This window comes from Pseudoliparis swirei, chromosome 12, assembly GCF_029220125.1.
Source record: "Pseudoliparis swirei isolate HS2019 ecotype Mariana Trench chromosome 12, NWPU_hadal_v1, whole genome shotgun sequence".
Classification (NCBI taxonomy): domain Eukaryota; kingdom Metazoa; phylum Chordata; class Actinopteri; order Perciformes; family Liparidae; genus Pseudoliparis; species Pseudoliparis swirei.
The window spans coordinates 18,626,618-18,647,477 of NC_079399.1; the positions used below are offsets into that span (position 1 = coordinate 18,626,618).

A 20,860-nucleotide genomic window follows, 5' to 3' on the forward strand; every position below is an offset into this window, starting at 1 on the left:
TTTGCCTTGATTTCTTCAGTGTGTGCTGGGTGTTCACAGTCCATGTTAGATCGTCAGTAAGGTGTATTCCCAGGTATGTCAAACTTGATCTAAATGACTTAACATAAGCATAACATGATCGTATATTTGCCTCATTGTTCTTATTGGACGCGGCTATGTATACAGCACTATTTAGAACCATTTAGCCCACTTTTAAGGGTGTTTTCCTCTTTATCGGTAACGTTGAATCCAACCACGGGAGCCGCCATCTTGCCATTCTGTTGACAAAAAGCAGCTACCTCATTGGTGTCGACCGATCACGTGTCGAACCGTGCCACCCCTCGTGACCAAGATCCTATTACGCTCTGAAGAAACTAGTTCGGCATAAAACATAGTCGCATCGTAATATGTAGCGTAAAACATAAAACTACCAATATGACTTACCTTTTAATATCTTTTGAGCAGACTAGTTGATGCACCTGGAGATCTCTTTTCTTGCCTCTTACTTGTTGAAACCTTTTGAGTACTTAGAAGGCTCGGATGTAGATGGACCCTCACCGTGCTCCCCGTCCGAAGACTTTCCTTTAGATTTCTGAAGATATTAACAATAAACACCAATCCAACGGGATCAAGTCAAAAATGAATAATCAATACAGCAGAAACTTTTATATTTGTAGGTAGCAACATTTCTTTTTTCACCTCTTCAACCAACAATGTCAATAACCGTTTTAATATTGTCAAAGATAATTGTAAATGAATGTAAAATCAAAGCTACTTGGACATCATTAAGCATTATTCATGTATGTGACATATCATATGGTATAAGCATTTCCTTTAGAAAGAACTTTTAAAGTAACATTTTGACTACCTTGCATCTCCACGGTCAATCCGAGTCACCATAATTATAGGTGACCTCCTCTCCTTGACTGATGTCTCGTGTTGCAAACAAACACAGATGGGGCTTCCCTTGTATGTTTAGGTACTTCATCTTGGCATTGGGGTTGACATTATTATCGTTCACAAGTCTTCCAAGCGACCCATCCTCTTTTGCTGCATCAAAACTACAAAAACAAAAGTATATCAGTTTCATAAGAGTAAATATATAAAATAAAGGCAATGTGGCATTAAATTTGGATTAGACGAAGCATTGACACAATACGCACCACCATAGTTTTCCATTAAAAAGGAACTCGAACATGAACACCTTCAGGCAGTCGTGATGAAGTCTCTGTCTCCGTTCACATTCTTGCTGGCTTATTAGTTCACCTCTATATTCCAACAGAAATTCTCCCCCTTCAAATAGAGCAGAGGTGAAGATGCCACGACCTATTCCATACACAGAGAAAAAAACATTTGTTAAGTTTATTTCTACTTTAATCATGATTACAAAATTAGAACATTCAACTTACCTTTGAAGGCATTGATGTATTTGATGTCAAGTCCCACTTTGTCCCCTCCAGTATCAATGTAAAAGTTGGCATCAGCCTTTGGATTTAGGCGTCTTCGTCGGTGCATATTCTCTTGCTGAAATGACCAAAGAAGATGGTTGTCAGGATTATTATCTTCAATTATAGAACATGCATATCTTCATTTATAGAACATGTATGATCAGAACATATTCTATAGCCATTTAAACCAGTAATAAACTTGGATAAAATAAGAAAATGAATAACTGCTCCAGTCACATTTTTATTTGACACTGCTTCATAGGTTTACATATTAAGAATATCTTTAGACTATCTAAGATTAACTGTAGAAGTAAGGTAAGCCCCTTGCTTTGTTTGTTTCTTCCAAACCTGTCTACATACTGCTAATCATCCTCTCTGCAGGCCCAGAGTAAACATACTCATGTCAGGTTAGTGCTCGCAGCTCAGGGAGCAAGCTGCAGGTGATTCAGTCAAGACTGGTGAGGAGATGTGTGATGTAAGCTACAATGGCTTGCTAACGTCAACCTTTTGCCTTGTTTCAAGCCACATAGTATGTTCACTAGCAAGCTAACGTTAGCAAACGAGCGCTAGCTAGCGTTAGCACGGTCGCGAGCTAGCGGTTAGCACGGTCGCTAACTGCAGCAAGCTAACACGCCATGTGGCTCGACACAGGCCGTGACAATGATAAAGCAAGAGATAACACGAGCTAAACCACCACGTGAATCGACTGTCCTGAACCACAGGGCCTGCTAGCATAGCTCACCTCACACTCATCTCCTTCAGTCTTCACCACCTGGAGCTAGCTCCGTTTTATACTTACACATATAAATGACACGTTCTCATCGACTGCAGTCTTAACCGAATCACCTGTAGCTAGCTCCGCTTTATACTTAGACATGTAAAAGCTTACCTGGTGGTGTTTAATCCTTAATCCTTCATCGGTGCATGTTCTCTGCCTGTCTGTTTAACCCTGTAAGACCCGTCATTGTAATATTACAACGTCACTTTTATCTCTCTAAATGTGTATATAGGTGTGGCCATAAGGACATTAACTCACTCTACCTGCAAACTTTCCCGGAAGCACATCTCCTTGTTTCATTCAACTGGTTATATCAACATTGAAGTATGTAAATTCCATGAAATATTTTTGTTGGTGATTGTTAGAATATGTAGTTCATGTAAATACTAAGTTATTGTGGAATTAATGCATCACATTAGATTTTCAGCTTGTTATGTCATTGTTGTAATTTTACAACGTTGGGTGAAAATGGTAGCTAAAATAGCATGTGCACCTTGCACACTACATGGAGACATTCCACTTCTCGGATGTTCAGATACAGGATAAATATAATGTATTTGATGATTCACACTTTACAAAAGGGTTATTTGTTATAGTTTTAAGTTTAGACCAGATTTGAATAATTCTAAATGGGTTAGGGTAACCCAAACCCTATGTTATTTCTATGTTCGCAGTGAGATATAGTCAACTGTTTTTTTTATCTGGACTTTGTTGGTTTGCCCAAATATCTCCTTGTTACACAAGCCAGATAATGTGTGTAGAATGCTTTGGAGGATGGTTGTTCAGGGACAAGTTGTAAATGTTTTGGAATGTGGGAGTTGCATGTATTTTGCATTGGTCAGGGAGAGGGTAAATGTTTTGGAATATGGGGGTTTCATTTATAATGCATTGTTCAGGGAGAGGTGTAAATGTTCTGGAATGTGGGGGTTGCATTTATAATGCATTGTTCAGGGAGAGGTGTAAATGTTCTGGAATATGGTGGTTGCAGTTATAATGCATTGTTCAGGGAGAGGTGTACATGTTCTGGAATATGGGGATGTAAGAGTTCTGGGGGGGTTGTATTTTCCTTTTGTAAATGTAAGTAGAGAGCACATTAGGCTAGCCAGACAGTATTGTGTGCCATCAGTGGAGTGTATTGCCTGAATAGGATTAATTTGCATTGGAATTAGTTATACTTGAACATTCTCTAACTATTGTTTCCATTTCAGAAGGCCACCAGCAAGGAGAGCAAATGCTGAAATTCTGCTACCAACTAGGCCCAATGTTGCAATATTACAACGTTTCCCTAAAAACTTACAAAAAACTTTTATTTTTTATTAATCCTTCATTATCTGCATCAGAAGACTCTTACAACATCATCTGACTTTAAAAAAAAAGTTTTAGATATTATTTCTATGCTTGGGTCTTACAGGGTTAAAGGTCCACGCACCTTGTCCTTGACGCTGGTCCGCCCCTCCGACGTCACTCTGACGTCCCTCCCACGTGGGAAAAAACAGCCAATCACAAGAAAGGGCGCGAAATTTTCACCGTGTGTATCAAAATGTGTATGAAACTGCACCAGCATCCTCACGACGATAGTTGTCGCTGTTCTATACACTGGGATACACAAAAACTAGGTCAGGTGGTAAAAATGGACTTTGCACGAAAAAGAGAGGGTATGTTAGTTAGACACTTATAAGACGTTTAAGCTCTGGTTTAGCCGGACCTCGGCATGGTCCGGCTATTCCCCATAAGTCCGGCTATTGCTGGTGTGTATTCAGGTGAAAAGTTCGGACATACCATATCCACCAACACACACACACACACACGGATGGATTACTGAACAGGCCTCGAAGATACCCACAATGTCTGAGGCTTTCATCGACACAATCTCACTCAAAATGACTCAAAATAACACAAATTTATGACAAAGACACAACAAATTATTACAGAGACACAAACAAGACTAAAGCAACTATTACGAGACACACAATTACAACAAAGAAACACAACATGGATAGAAAAGAAACAAACGACTATGAAGTGACACAACAAGATCACTTAAAGCCACTCTAATCAATATGTGAATATTAGCAAAGGATATAATGATCATGTGCAAGGTGTCAGTCATAATAAACCCACAGGGAATCATCACATACACTGCAAATCCTTTATTGGACAGTTTGACAGCGACAGGAAATGAGGGGGCGGGAAGATGCTCTTTTTTGTCTGTAACCCCTCAGATAAGTATTTAACCCTCCTGTTACCTTAGGGTCAATTTGACCCCATTCAATGTTTAATGTCGGTGTTCTTTCGGGTCAATTTGACCCCAGGCTATTTTTCACTGTGTCAAACATATAAGAAATATCAACTTTTTTTATATATTTAAAGGGCTATTTAGGTAGTCAACAAACAAACAAAGTACCTCACACTTAAACTTGGAAAACAATATTAATTCTTATAATTTTCTGGAGGTTTTAATTGCTGGGGTCAAATTGACCCCAAGGGTAAAATATGTCAGTAAATATAAAGGTAACAGGAGGGTTAAACATTAAATGGGGTCAAATTGACCCTAAGGCAACAGGAGGGTTAAGATGATATCATGTTGGGGCGGCTTTCAGCGTTTCAGCAGTTTGGTTCAATTGTGCGTGTTGTAGTTGATTTTTAATATCTCATTTAGATTGTATTAAACCCGCAATACAGGTGAAATGCTGCCCCGTACTTGTTTTGGAAGACGTGGACATTACACCTTAATGAATATTTTTCTTTTTCTTCCCTTTCTCAGGATTTTCTTTAATCTTTGCTTTTTCATTTCCTTGTGAAGTGCTGGGTCCATTATTTCCTCTTTTGGGGCCTCCACAAACTATTAAAAAACAGAAATAAATCTTTTATTAAAGTAGTATAAGCAGTCGAATGTGTGTGTGTGTGTGTGTGTGTGTGTGTGTGTGTGGGGGGTCCTGTTTTAAAGCTGTTCTGTAGAGCTGTAGTCCAATTGATTCTGTAAACCATTGTGAATCTCATGGTCTTGTTTCCAGGTTATTCAGGAAAAAGAAAAACATAGTCTTTCATTTCTCGCTGTAATTCTTCTTTCTATTACCGTCATATATCAATTCTCTGGCGTTTCATATATTTCTTTATTGTATTCAGCCACCAGGCTTTTAACTGCGACACAGTCCTTTTGGAGATTCTGTTCATCAGCGCATATCAATAATGTATATAATCTGTCTTCATCAGGTTGAATGCATTGTTCGCAGTCCTCTGCATGGACACCGTTACCCCCGATGTACTTTTAGGAACTTTGAAATCTCACACTGAGCTGATCCTCTTTGCGCATCCTCCTCCCTCCTCCTCCACCTCCTTCTTGAAAACGCCCCAGCTCTCCCCAGTTCTCCCCGTGTCTCCTCCTCCTCCTCCTCACCATCCACAGCAGCAACACCACAGCAGTATCACAGCGAGGTCCTGCGCGTCTCCACCGCCACACTGATCCACGGGGTTGCTGGAGGAGGGCGCTCGTGGCGAAAGTGGACTCCTGAAGGGCTTCCCTGGTTACCTTAACGTCACTGGGAAAACGAGAGGAAGAAACGAAATATTTAAAAAAAAGGGGGGCAACAATTTCGTCGCGACCTGGGACGCGTATTTTTTTTTTTTCTCCGCGTGTTCTTTGCGCACCTGGCTGTTCGAGCGCGCTCGCAGGAGCGGAACATCCGATTTTGGAGCGCCTCCTCCACTTGACACACAGGCGCGCGCACACAAACACACTCAGGCACACGTGCACACACACACACACACACACCTGCCTTCACCGTGTCCCGTTTAACCTGAAGCCAACGCGCCTCCGAGGGACATGCGGAGAGGCGTTCTGACCTCCGCTGCATCCCGCCTGGTCCGCTGGTTGGAAGTGTAGCCGCCGTGTCCCGAGGAGGATGCCGAACAGGTAAATGGAGTCATCTTTTTCAAGTTTTGATTTGGTTGGTCTAAGACGTATTTGCATAAAAAAGAAGAAAGTTAGAGGTTGTTAAAAAAAAAAAAGAAGAAAAAATGATTATTTTCATCATATCCTCACAGCATCCCGGTGACTACTTTATAGGGACCTTAATGCACTTGTTTGTGTGCAGTCAGTGTAACATCTGCAGAGATATGCTGCTGCTACTATTCTTGCAGTTTCCTTGTCAAAGTCTTCTTCTACATTCTCATTCTTTGACACCAATGATCAAGTAGCAGCTTACAGCACAGCACACGTGAGTCCCCTGCAGGGCTTCACTGTGATCATTAAACACCATTGCATTTGCAGGTTCTGTGCATGCATCAAGAATAGATTCCCTGTCGTGAACTTCCCTTCCACGACATTTTTTATATTTATAAATAAACTTGGTGAATATGTAACACATTCAGCAACTTCCACATCTCTTGCCTCCCTTTGTGTTGTTGTCCGTGGCGATCAGTCTCCTCTGTTACTGTCTCGGGCGACAGGTGCCTTTTTTGTCCTTCAGTGCTGCTGCTTGTCATCGTCGCTCTGCATTAGCTCTCTAATGGTGCTTTTGTTTTTTTGGGGGTTTGAAAAGCGGCTCAAGCTCTGTGGCAGCCCGACGAAGGAAGAGACGAGAGGGGGCAAAAGTGCAGAGCAATGTTTGGTGTGTCGGGTTGGTTTAACAACGGCAGCGCGCGGCTGCTGCTTATGTAAGCCCCACCAGATACTTGGCTGTCTCAGCTCTGCAATGTGTCCGCATGCCTTATTTCAGGCCTCAGCATGCATCGCTCTGAAGTGCTCTGAATAGAAAGGATTAAGGCGGGGGTGCTTGGATTCAGGATGTGGCAGCAGTTTCTATTCACTTTTACACGTGCAGTCACGGAGAAACTTCTTCCCTCTTCAAAAAGAAAGGACGACATTGTCTGTTAAAATGCGCACGTGTCCAGACCAGTGACCCCCTAGTGGTCAGGTGAATGAAGACTCATGTGTCTGGGAGGCAACCGTGGAGGTATACGCGACTCTGATGGAGCCCGACGTTTTCTTTAAATTGACCACAATGTTTGCTTTCCTGAATCTAATCAAATCTTTACTGTCGAGAGGTAGCCGTTACCCTCGTGGTCAGTGTCGTGTGCGTTGTTAAAGGTATTAACCTGGTTGCTGACAGCATTTGTAGAAATACAAAGGCTACTGTTTTTTTTCGCCGTTTTTATTTTTCATTTTCTTCAAGAAAAATTCAAATAAGGAAATGATGGCCCCGGGAAATACATTTTCATTCGCACCTTAAGGGCGGCAGTCCCCCTGTTGGTCAGTGCAAGTGGCACGCAAGATAATACGCTTTTTGTTGTGATAAAATAATTTTCACATTTTATGGTTGGGTCCACAGTTGCTGGGGTTCAAGTGTGAATATCATATTAATATACTTTTGAAATAGTCCAAAACTAACCAAATTGCTAAATAATTTCTTTGTAAAATGGTGGGCAGTTTGTATTCATGTTAGCACAGAGCCATCACTTATTGTCTGCAGCCCAGCCTCACTGTATGCAGGTTTAAATATATTGATTGTATGTATTATCATGATAAGATGTGAAATTACATGACCCAGTGAGTTTTGTGAGCTACATAGATACAAATATGTGATTAAACAAGAAGTCAGGCTGGAGACACTTGATGACGAGCGCTGGAAAAGGTGCACCGTATTTGTCTTGTGAGCCAATCAGAGCAGTCTGAGTGGATCTTAAAGAGACAGGCGCTAATCAAAGAGTTTCAGACGGAGGGTTAAAGGCATATTCAGACAGACAGTATAAGAAAATGCTTAAATGTAAAAAAAAAAATACTGTCTGTCTGAATATGCCTATATTAGGGGCCACTGAAGGGCCCCTACTATTAGTTTAATTTAAAGAGGACATATCACTCTTGTTTTAATAATTGTGTGAGTTTAGTTTAAACCCAACACTAATGCCAACAAAATGATAATAATGAATATAATATTTGAACCCCAACTTTAAAACATCTAATCTGTATAACTCTAAATGGTGAAGGTGGAAATCAAATTCAACAATAAATACTTTGCAAAGAAAATGCAAAAAAATTAATTCAAACAATGTACCAAGTTGTCACGGTTAATCCCCTCCGCAGTCCTCATCCTCATCCTCAAGGCATCTTCCTCCTCACCTCGCCGTGGCCCCTCCACGCATCACAGCCCCTGAGCGTGGATCTCATCACCGGGGGATCAGTAGATGAAGGTCTATTTCGAGCTCTCAGAGGTGGTGATGCCGGGACCGCATATTGTCCTATTCATCATAATGACTCCTCTGGGCCGGGCGGGCGGACATTGAGGTAGGGCCTGAGAACGCTCCTCCGGTGACCTTTCGTAACCTTCCGTGACGAACAAATAGAGTGCGGCTGGAACAAGGGAGTCCTTGCGAGGGACGCTGCCAACTCCCGTGAACACTGTAAAAAGAAAAAGTGTTCGTCCATCAGTCAAGATCTTTCCCAGCAGCCTTCAATCTGCCCGCTCCCTCACGCCCCCCGAGCCAGTTATTACATTTCACTCACGTTTGCCGTTTTGCAGAAGCGCTAATTGAATGCATCCAATATTCAGGAGAGAGGCCTACGGACCGTGCCAACATGACCTTGGTTACCGGTTCCTTTAGGGAGTGGTCCCCCCCCCCCCCCCCCCCTTTGGGAACCTGCCATGTCGGAGCCTGCCGTGTTGTCACGCCGGTCAACCTGCGGCCTCACAATTTGCTCGCGCGTGTCTGGGAAGCAAACAGCGTGGATTAATTCTCCTGGTTTAGCGAGCGATCATGGAGGAAGGGGGAGGGAGGCGGGCACGGGGAAGAGGAAGCTGGGGGGGCTTCGTCGGAATCGCAATCTGAGAATGGTGCAGAGATTTGTCAGGTCTCCACGCTGACGCCCCTTATCTAAGTCATCTTCTCAGAGGACGGTGATGTATGACGAAGGTGACTGTGATCGTCACTCACGGAACAGTCCTCCTCTTCTTCATCTGGTTCTGCTTCTCTTTCTTCTGGTTCTTGTTCTTCCTCTCCCTTGACATGCCTTCCTCCCCACGTCTGATAAATTGTGTTCTGTTAATGATTTATGGAGGTTTGCGGCACGTCGCGTCTGAAGGACGTCGCATTGCGGAGCCTTCCAAAACAATATCATAACCCACGTCCATTAGCCATATGGGTTCCATTTCCCAAATTTGCTTCATGCAATTTCAGTGTCATACCTCCTTACACACACACACGCACACACACACGCACACACACAGCCTCAGAGCAAGTCGAGGATTTATTTAATTAGAGAATGTTTTGCTCTTTTGGTTTCTGCACCTTTCTCATTTCCATTTGAAACTTTTCCAGTCGTGAGAAAAGCTGCAATTAAAATCAATTACAATCTTTCACGATGACAAAGTGAATACATTTATTTGATCGTTATTTTGGGATATGTTTTCTTCTGCTTACAAAAACAGACCCACAAGAGAAACAACCACACTGTAGGCTCCATCATATGATCATATCACTATTGGGTCAGATACTTTTTATTTGTTAAGCGTCAAAAGGATGACTTTCACTTTGATCACATATCTGATCATATTTGGAAACGCTAGAAGAGCCATACTGTTGGATTATTTGTTAATTATTCAAGTAAAATCAGTTGATTAATATATATATATTCAATGCATGTATAGCAAAAAACTTTCACATGGAAAAAAAGGAAGAAATCTTCAGGAGAGCAACAGAGGACGATCCCTCTCCAGGATTGACATATGCAATAGATGGCATGTGACCAGAAGGAATCATTACAGAGTAACAACACATTCAATGAGTATGACAGAGTGTATGAATAGTTGGTAGTAGGCATGGATCACGATCCAGACCTCCATGATCCATCAGGCAGATGGAGTTAGAGAGGAGGAGTGGGCGGGGCATCAGCAGGGCCATGGCATCAGACCCAGCCAGGTCCAATGGACCCTATGAGACGTGAAGTCACAAAGACTCCGGGGAGGAAGCAGAGTTAGTAATGTGCAATGGACAGATGAAAATTCATCCATAAGTAGAGAGAGAAGAGGAGAGAGGTGCTCAGTGTATCCTAAAACGTCCCCCAGCAGCTTATAAGCCTATAGCAACATATCTAGGGGCTGGACCAGGTGAACCTGATTCAGCCCTAACTATAAGCTCTGTCAAAGAGGAAAGTCTTAAGTCGACTCTTAAATGAGGTGACTGTGTCTGCCTCCTGGACTGAAGCTGGTTCCATAAAAGAGGAGCTTGATAACTAAAGGCTCTGGCTCCCATTCTACTTTTTAAGACTCTAGGAACTACAAGTAGTCCCGCATTTCGTGAGCGCAGCTCTCTAGTGGGGCAATATGGTACTACAACCTCCTTAAGTTAGATGGTGCATCACCAATCAAGGCTTTGTAGGTTAGAAGAAGAATTTTAAATGTGTTTCTTGATTTTAGAGGTAGCCAGTGGAGAGCAGCTAGTACAGGAGTAATGTAAACTCTTTTCTTAGTTTTAGTGAGAATACGAGCTGCAGCATTCTGGATCAACTGGAGGGACCTAAGAGACTTATTAGAGCAGCCTGATAATAAGGAGTTGCAGTAATCTAGTCTTTAAGTAACGATCGTGTGAACCAATTATTCTGCATCTTTGCAGACAAGATGTGCCTGATTTTTGAAATATTACGTAGATGAAAAAAAATGCAATCCTTAAGATTTGCTTCACCTGGGAGATAAAGGACAAGTCCCGATCAAAGATGACGAAGAGATTCTGTGGTCGGATGTTGGATGAGAGAGCAATGCCATCTACAGAAACCACATCACCAGATAATTGATCTCTTAATTCAATTTTTCAATTCAGTTTATTTGTATAGCCCATTTTCACAAATTTCACAAATTGTAAAGCACTCGCTTTACAATCTATACACATAGACATCCCTGCCCCAAAACCTCACATCGGATCAGGAAAAACTCCGAAACAACCCTTCACGGGGGAAAAAAAGGGAAGAAAACTTCAGGAGAGCAACAGAGGAGGATCCCTCTCCAGGATGGACAGGTGCAATAGATGTCATGTGTACAGAAGGAATCATTACACACAAATTAAAACACAGTAACAACACAATCAATGAGTATGACAGAGTGTATGAATAGTTGGTAGTAGTCATATTCCACGATCCAGACCTCCACGATCCATCAGGCAGATGGAGGTAGAGAGGAGGAGTGGGCAGAGTCTCAACAGGGCCATGTCAGAGTTGATAGTAGGCATATTCCACGATCCAGACCTCGATGATCCATCAGGCAGATATAGGATCTATGACGTGAAGTCAAAAGGACTCCGGGGAGGAAGCAGAGTTAGTGATCTGCAATTGAGATGAAAATGTATCCATAAGTTCGTCTTATTCTATCTTCACAGTAAAAAAAATATTTTATATTTTGCTTTGTATGCTTCTATATCTTTCATCCCTGTTTTTTTATATTTTATATTTCATTTTTTATTCTTGTGTGTTTGGTTTATTGGTGCTGCTACTGCTACGACAAATTTCCCCTTGGGGATTAATAAAGTATATATCTATCTATCTATCTATCAATCTAAAACAGTGGCTCCAGGAGTTGGACCTCTAATTAGCAGGTGGCCTGATATTACATGTTGCATCTTTAATCTAAATATAAAGAATCAAGGGGCCAAGAAGACATCCTTGTGGGACCCCTCGAGAAGGATTTTTGCTGTGTAATCGTGAACAGATACACATTTCTCGGTGTAAAATATATAGGGAACATACCATCTTCATAAATTTGAAGATTATAAATGTGTATCCAAATCCTTTAGAGAAGTAGGGGATACTTTGAACTTAGTTGCAAGGAAAATTTAGTTTTTCTCTGATCATTACCAATAATGTGTTATTGGTAATGTTACGTTTATGTTATTAATAGTTACAGGATGCCAAATTATTGAACAAGACAGTTATAAAAACCTTTTAAATGCAGAGCAACATAAAGATGGACTGGAATTGTTTGTATATTTGCCATGCCCCCCTGTCTACTGGGTACAACACCTGGATGTTAATTTTTATTTTGTATGCTTCCTTTTTGCTTCCGTGCGAAACGATAAAATGCAAAACGCTGTCCCTCTGCAGCTCTTGCATTTTAAACCCTTTGATTGAAGTTGTGCTCGGATCCATATTTACGATCGCTGCTGTGTTTGCTGTGTAATTGACTTCTAAACCCATAAATAAGGACTGGATCTCATCATCTCCTCCGTCTCCCTCTATACCTACCATCCCAAAGAGCAATAAGTCTGAAACATAGAGCAAACAAAGCGATAGTCCAGGTGGACGAGTTGTCTGGAAATAAAACGTGATCTCACAATCGAACCGTGAAGATTGTTTATGGGCCCGTGTTGCTCAGTGGATTGCGGATAGTGCCGACGCGGACAGGGTGAGGGGTTTAATTCCCATGGGGCCCCCCATGGCACTCCTTCTCATAATGTAAGCACTCAGAGTATCAGAAGGTGCTTGTGTTCTTATATCGGCTGCAGCAGGATGCGATAGAAGGAGCGTCAGTAACAGAGCCGGATCGTGTGTGGATTAATGGAGCCGATATTCATTTTAGGTTTTAAGAACAATACATGCTTTGTTTATTTATCGCAAACGTAAAATGATTCGTTTCACCATTGATTGGATGGAATTTGCGTTTTCTTAAAAACACCCAACAAATCAAATTTGTAGACAGTGCACACTTTCATGGAAATCAAATTAGTATAAGAAAAACGTTACGATGCAAAAACCTGAATATAATGTAATATACTTGAGAAAAGGAAAATAAAACGCATCTATATTAAAATGTCTATAGGAGCAAAGAATCGGCACTATAGCTCTTAAAACTAGTTTTGAGTAGCGAGTGACACGGGCTGTTGTTGTCATATCCATGAAGTGTAAATTAGCTCATAAATTAAAAGATAATGTGGTGTCGGATTCAGAATTTTTGGCTGTTTAAAATGCGTTTTCCAATACGGGTATCGATACCACGCACTGAAACCACTGTAGCATTGTTAAATGGCAAAAAATAATGAAATTTAATTTCGAGTTTTTCTGATATTAAGAGGTCTGACTCACTCTTCAAAAATCAAGAATAAATATGTTATTTGAAAATAAGCAACCAGAAACACAAACTCTGCTGTGTTCTGTCTGTGTGAGCTTTTTTATTTTTTAAATCAGCTCACTGTGTTGACAAAGAAAAAAAAGAAGAAGAAGCAGTTGGAGTCTGTCAATTCAGACACACACACACAAACACACACACACACACACACACCCCTCCTAATTTTGGTTTTGTCGAGCCATGGCTCGATACTGTCTCTCTCTCTCTCTGCATTAGGGCTGCTGACGAAACGCAGCCATTAAATATACTTTAGCACTCGAGCTTTATTGACACGACATAAAGCTGCCACTCGAAGCAAAAAGTAAAAATCATTCATAATTATATTTGGAGCGGCGAGCTGATTTACTCCAAATCATTTTGGCAGAGTAACAGCCTCTCTCAGGTTCGTACAATTTTGTGGTTTCATTTCTGTTTTCAGCATGAAAACAATGAAAAGCTGAAGGACGATGTTTTTGGACGTGGATGCGTCATACAATTTGGGTCGAGGAAGAAAATAAAGAAGCAATTTCAGCTCAGAAAATGTGTTTTTATTTGTAATGAGTCCACATTCCCTCAAGTCTCAGTATTTTGACCCAACAGAGCACCCTTGCATGCCTTCAGTCTGCACGTGGCAGCGCCAGCGATCCGGGGCGTGACGCTCGATTCTCTGCAGCTATCTGCCGGCGTCAATTTGAGCTTTTTACGGGGAGGGAGGCTGTCAAGAGTTACCATGGCAACCATGTGTCTTTGGCAGTGCGTTGCATCCCCTGCAGGGCTGCTGTATGGAGCGCTTGCGGGAGTTACTGCGCGGTGCATTTAAAAAAAAATGATTTAAAAGTCCACGGCACCCCGAGGCTACTTCCAACATTAGCGGATCGCCTTGACACTTTATTTTAAGGTAAGTTGCAGAAGTGTCTCGCGGGCAGAGAGGTAGTAACTTACTGGAAGCAATGCCGGAGTTATACAGCAGACACTTAGGAATTACCTGCTTGCCCACGTTTACAAGATGCTTTAGGATTCTGGCAAATGAAAATTTCCGAGTTCACAACTTGCTGGGTTTTCTTTATAACCCACTTCATGACCAGTCATGCCCCGAGTTCTTAAATATTTGGGTTTAGTGGTGAGTTTTACAGGAGTGTTAAATAGTCTCAGGGATCCGAGGAGGTCCCGTTCTCTGTTTTTGTATTCCACAATAAAATGTTATACATGATATGGGTATTTCACAGGCTGGCTCCTGTGTCTTTGGACTCTATGTTTGAGTTTAAACTAACTTTAGGCAGATAAAAGAATGGAGTCAGCCATTTTGCTCCTGGCAGGGAGAAGAAGGCTGTACAGTAGATACTACATGTGGGTATTGATGGCGTGTAGCTTAGCTTTTGAGCTAATCAACAAGTTGGTACAATTGCTCACAGAGACAATTGTTGCAAATAGTTTAAATTGTTTATTGCTTCAACTATACAAAAACATGACTCCCCCCCCGGTCGCTTTTGTCGTTTGACAATTCTGCATCCGTAAAAAAACAAAATGTTACCGTAAGAGAGAGAAAGACAGCTTTACTTGGTCCAATTCTACAATGAAGAGAAATAAAGGACAATACTAATGTAAAGACTGCAGATGTGATACGTCCCTCTTTAAAAGAGCTCTCGTCAGTTTATGACAGCCGACCCACATTTCTAACATTTTCCATATCCATACGATTCTCCGAGGGCCAGATCAATGACTGCTCAGGTAAGTAATCTTGACATCCAAATTTTCATTAAATTATGATCTGGCAGAAATTTGGCTCGACTCTAAAATGTATCTGGAGGGATCGATTCAGGATAAAATCACATTTGGGGTATATTAAAAAATAAACTACTGTATAATGTTCTGAGGAGTAACTGTATTTCAGATTGAATAATAAATGTAAGTTTTATTAATTGTACTAAATAAAATACAAAAAAGGGATTCAATGTGAATCCCCCATAATTAGATCGTGGACAGGAACATTTGATTTATTACGCCAATCTCAGAACCCATTGGTTAGCGACCTGACGACGGTGAAGCCTCCGGGGGAAATGGACCATTATTATTTCCGGGGTTCCAATGTCGCCAAAAGATAAGAATGAGCTACAATTAGCAACTCGGGATGCGAGTCTGGATCCGAAGGGTTAATCGCCATAAACAGATACCTGCACGGGAATGCAGATAAATCAACAGAAAAGGTAATGAAAACGATAGCCGATGGCTTCTGAGATTGCTTTTTGCCGGCCAATGTGTTGTTTTTGCTCTCCGCGCCCGAACGTGATTGGTCAATAAATACCTGGCTGCGGTCCCGCCACGGACCAGCAGACAGTGGCCGCCTGTCTGTGGAGACACCGATGAGCAGTAATCAGAACCCTCTTTAAAATGAGAACACCTCCATCCCAGCTGAGAGTTATGGCTCTCTTTTATCTGATGGAGCACTTACTCCACCAGCACCGGCCTTGTTGTTGTCAAGTATTCCTTTCACTTACGCCCGATCGATCGCTGTTGCCTCGTGTTAATGATGAGTCATGCCATTAACAGCGATGACCTGCCGGACTCGCATTCTATTACCGTGCTTTCTAGGCATCCCCCCCCCATATCCTGTAAGTTCGGTTCAAGTAGATGCGTTGGAGCCAAAACTCAATAAAAAGAAGATAACCGAAGCACTTTTTTCCACCGAAGAAGAAGTGTGAGGCTGAGATGACACACTGCTCTGCAAATGGCAGGATAATCATTTTCTGAAATTAACAGCTAGTGCCAGCCCGGTTTTTTTTTTATTCACGCTATTGTCATTTTTTCTTTGCAGTCTGTGGAAGAGGCTCCGGTGGGACGGATATTTTTTTCAACCCTCATTAATAAAGAAAGTCGTGTGACGAAGCTGGATGTGACAGTGTTGCGTTATGAAAAGGATACTTGTATCAGTTGTGGGGGGGGGGGGGGGGATAGGAGAATAGGAACAGAGTAGAGATGTGATTTTTTTCGAGTCTTAGCAGCTTGAGGTCAATAGGTCAGTGAACGTCTTTAGATGGATTGCCACAGGGGACAATAAAAAGCTCGGGATGGAGCCGTCTCTTGTGTGGGTCGTCTCACCCGCGGCCCGAGAGACTTCCACTTAGCGCCACGCTGAATTATTCACGCGAATGAAACGCCGCCGTCAGAATTAGAGACGTCCGGCTCGTGTTCTCCTCTCATGCAAACAGTTGATCGTGTGTTTTGAGGATTGCTTTAATAAGGCTTTTCTTTTCTCGTTGGGTTACAAATAAGCTCTAAAACTTTTTATCAGTCCATAATACTCAAAATACTTGAAATGTGTGGTGGTCGAGCTTTTGAGGCAGCAGCACCGAAGCTGTGGAATGCTCTGCTTGCACCCCTAAGGTTATTTTAGATTCAATAGTATCATTTAAACTCCATCTCAAATCATCCCCGTTTACACTGGCATTTGGTTGAATTAAATATTCTATGGCCTGCTTTTATCTTCTGTTTATCTATTGAAACCATCTTTTACCATGTATTGTACTTTGCTCTTTTAACTGTTGAAATGTTTCGGACCTCGTTATTGTGTTAATTGAATACTGTACTGCACTTTGTGAGACTTTGTCTGTGATAAGTGCAATATAAATAAACGTATACACTTACAAATATCAGGAGGAGAGAGAAGACATGGGATAGTTTGGGTACCAGACTTGTTTTTGTTCTAAGGACAGTAGATGTGACCGATATCTGTTACATTGACTGACACAATAGTGTGTTAACCAATCTAAATAACTATATGCAGACACATATTTCAACAACAACTTGGCTTTTTGTTGTTTTCTTTGAGTCTCCCCTTCCTGTGGCTTATAGTTATAGTTGACATCAGCCATCTGTGCCACTAACCAGGGGGCTATACGGCCCCCGTTGGGTTTGATAGTTTGTTTTGTCCTCCCTGCGTCTAGGAGACTCCGTCGCCCTGGGATACGGGCCTTAAGCTAGCGGTGAGCTATAGGAACTCCCTCCTCCACTACAAACAGCCCCCAGCCCAGGACCCCGTTTGTGCAGACAATGAATATTTCATAACTTGCCTTTGCTTCTGGATTTATTTCCAAGCTTGCAGTCATATCCCCCCCCCCCCCCCCCTAAAAAAAGAATGCAGCAATACTCGCAGGTTTATTTGTCTCAGGTCGGTCCTCCAGTGATGCATTCAGGTCAGCGTTGTAAATGCTCAAAGGGATTTAATAAAGGACGTGTCAAAGGCCGTGAAGGCTGGAAAAACTGGAAGCGCTCTGCAATAGAAATAGGACAATCCTATTAATATTTAATATTTTCCACCGTGACTGAGCTGGGCTCAGGATGTTTTTTTTCCCTCCCCTTTCTTTGTCAATTAGCTGTGTCATCTGTAATCATGAGACGGTGGGTGGGGTGGGGTGTACAATATATAATCCACCGCTTAGTAAAAGCGGAGATAGTGGATGAACTGAAGTGAATTTTAAAAGTAAAGGTGATGAGAAACAGCTATTTGCCATATTTATACACTACAATGAGACAGGTTTGGGAATGCCTGCAGAGTATATTGGGCTATAGAATAAATACAGAAATGTAATTAAATGGAATCATGATTTGAAATAGGACTTTTACTTTTTGTCTGTGTTCTGAACTTTCATTCGAACATGAGAAGAAAAAAATCAATAATTTAATAAAAAGTAACTGACAGGGTTGTGTGGGCAGTTCATCTAAAAAGGTAAAAATACCGTAAGATACATCGGTGTCCCTGATTGGCTCTGAACACAGGGATTTCTTATACGATGAACTGAAGAGCTTTCATTGATATATTTGTACTCCTAACTTGAGGTTTCCAAATCACCCATTCAGTATGTCTCCCTTTTCCTGGGCGCTCTTTGAAAACAAGTCAGCAACATTTAAATAATCCTCTTTTAAAAAATACAGCCAACTCTACCTGGATTCCAGTTTTTCAGAAACATGGAAAAAGCCCCAAATCTCCAAAACATCTTTAGTTTCTGTTTCCCCCACACAAAAAAAGAAATTCAATATCTTGTGACGTATTACAATTTCCGAACAGACAAACAGGTTGGAGATGTTTCTGTGCACCCCTTAAGGAAAACTTCCTCATCGTATTAACATCAGGAGTTTGTTGTTGGTTGTTTGGTTTCTTGTCACAGGATAGAATGTGTTTTAACCCTCCTGTTACCTTTCGGGTCAATTTGACCCCATTCAATGTTTAATGTCGGTGTTCTTTCGGGTCAATTTGACCCCAGGCTGTTTTTCACTGTGTCAAACATATAAGAAATATCAACTTTTTTATATATTTAAAGGGCTATTTAGGTAGTCAACAAACAAACATAAAGTACCTCACACTTAAACTTGGGAAACAATATTAATTCTAATAATTTTCTGGAGGTTTTAATTGCTGGGGTCAAATTGACCCCGAGGGTAAAATATGTTAGTAAATGTAAAGGTAACAGGAGGGTTAAGTCCGGGTCCAGAACATCCGCTGGGACGTGAACTAGATATTTTATCACTCACTCACTACTGTTGCTCGGTTAACCTTGGGAAGGGGGAACAGAGAAAGATGGGATGTATATATATATATATATATATATACATGTCTGCCTGGACGAAAAAGCTCCTTCTGGAAAAGCTGTGGATGTGCTGAAACTATTCGTGGTTGGAGGAAACACAGAGTTCTCATTCGTCAGTGGAGTTCTGCTGAGTCTCCCCTTTCCATTTCCCCTCCTCCTGCAGCGGTGAGCCCTTCCGCTCTCGTTTTCGCTCCCTCAGCACACGCGTCGCAGTTGATCACCTCGTGTTAAGTCACTGGCGAACGCATCTCAGGTGTGAACAAAAGCAGTACATGTCGTAAAATATCAAAGTTGGTCACGATTCGTCAGTTTGCCGGTGCGACACAGTCGGTGCAGTGTAAGCCACGTCTCATTCATCCAGTCATATGCTCACTACTTCCCAATTCAATTCAATTCAGTTTATTTGTATAGCTCATTTTCACAAATTACAAGTTTGTCTCAGAGTGCTTTACAATCCGTAGCTATAGACATTCCTGTCCCAGAACCTCACATCGGATCAGGAAAAACTCCCTCACAACCCTTCACGGGGAAAAAGGGAAGAAACCTTCAGGAGAGCAACAGAGGAGGATCCCTCTCCAGGATGGACAGGTGCAATAGATGTGATGTGTAGAGAAGGAATCATTACAGACAAATTAAAACACAGTAACAACACAATCAATGAGTATGACAGAGCGTATGAATAGTTGGTAGTAGTCATATTCAACGATCCAGATCTCCACGATCCATCAAGCAGGAGGTAGAGAGGAGGAGTGGGCGGAGTCTCAGCAGGGCAATGGCATAGTTGCATCTTCAACGACAGTTGTATAGTAGCATTCCAAGCACATGCATCTTCACTAAAACCTTTGCTGTTTAAAATCATAGACTTTGTTTAAGAATGGGTCGTCGTCACTGTAGCATCACCCACTTATGGTCTGCGGTGGTACGTTTTTTGTCACTTACCATCTTGGTTTATTGGATCCACAATACGGGAGTACTTGAATATATTTTTGGCCTATCAAATTGTTACAATCATCATTCATGAATGTAAAACATACAGGGAAAGAGTTAAAGTTGTAAGACAACTCCCAGACTGGATAACGCCGGGGTATAGCGACCTTGTCAATTAAATTAGCCACGCCCCCTAAAACACACCCTGCTTTTATTGTGAAGCAGTAAATGAAGAAGATTTGAAACTAACGATTGAGACAATAAACGTACGATTACAATGTTAACTGACGTGAAAAAGTAATGTAATTTTCTTAAAGACTTCCATAAAATTAGTTTTATTTTTGCAACCAGAGCAGTCGCGGTTTAAAAAAGGTTCACACTTGAATTGGAATTCCTGTTACTTTTAAGGACAGGTGTAAGATTTATTATCTTACTAATAAGTACAAATGTGTTACATTTCGTTTTACAGCGTTAGAAAAGGAATGTTTAAGTCAAGCTCGATGGTGCCCTGCAAATAAAAGAATGATCCCAGTCACTTCTGCCCAGTGAGGCATACAGCTTATTGTTTAATAAACACTGGCATCAGCTACTTGGTATAAGCCAATACCCAAAGCGCAGTATTGGTGCATCCATAGTTATGTATGCCTCCAGTTATGCTTCTGGGAAAATGATGATGTAAATAAAGCTACCCGTGTAAAGATATTGTGATTGTTATATAAATGCTAAAACTGTAACCCACAAACACTAAATCCTAAATGCCCCCTAGTGGAGGCAATACAGGGGCCGGCTCTCGAGCATAACAGTTGATGTGGAGCAACTGACCTCAGGGTCAACAAATGCATCCACAGGTCACGAGTGTCCATCTCTAATCTCCCTCCATCGGGCTGAGGGCACGCCGACATTATCCATGATTAGGTGCCGCTTCTGCCTCACAAGCACACTGGAGATGAGAGAGAAGGTGGGTGGGGGAAGGGAGGGGAGGGGAGGGGAGGGGGGGGGGAACACAGCACGATACAAAAGAAGTGATGGAAATCTGGACGTCAGGTTTTAATACACCTTGTC

The 20,860-nt window shown here is 41.7% G+C and overlaps 1 protein-coding gene and 1 long non-coding RNA gene across 2 annotated transcripts in view; one reads left to right on the plus strand and one right to left on the minus strand.

Moving 5' to 3' along the window:
- Window positions 1-452: 452 nt before the first annotated feature.
- LOC130202635 (uncharacterized) lies at window positions 453-2,333 on the minus strand. The gene is made up of 5 exons (XR_008833379.1): window positions 2,317-2,333; window positions 1,389-1,503; window positions 1,143-1,305; window positions 848-1,040; window positions 453-571 (listed from the first exon to the last, which is right to left on the minus strand). It is a non-coding gene; the product is annotated as an uncharacterized LOC130202635 (long non-coding RNA).
- A 3,656-nt stretch (window positions 2,334-5,989) lies between these two features.
- The window catches only part of LOC130202633 (heparan sulfate glucosamine 3-O-sulfotransferase 5), a 69,222-nt gene continuing 54,351 nt past the window's right edge, over window positions 5,990-20,860 (plus strand). The window contains exon 1 of the mRNA XM_056428332.1: window positions 5,990-6,118. The gene's annotated coding sequence lies outside the window, so the exon portion shown is untranslated. The remainder of the gene's footprint in view (window positions 6,119-20,860) is intronic.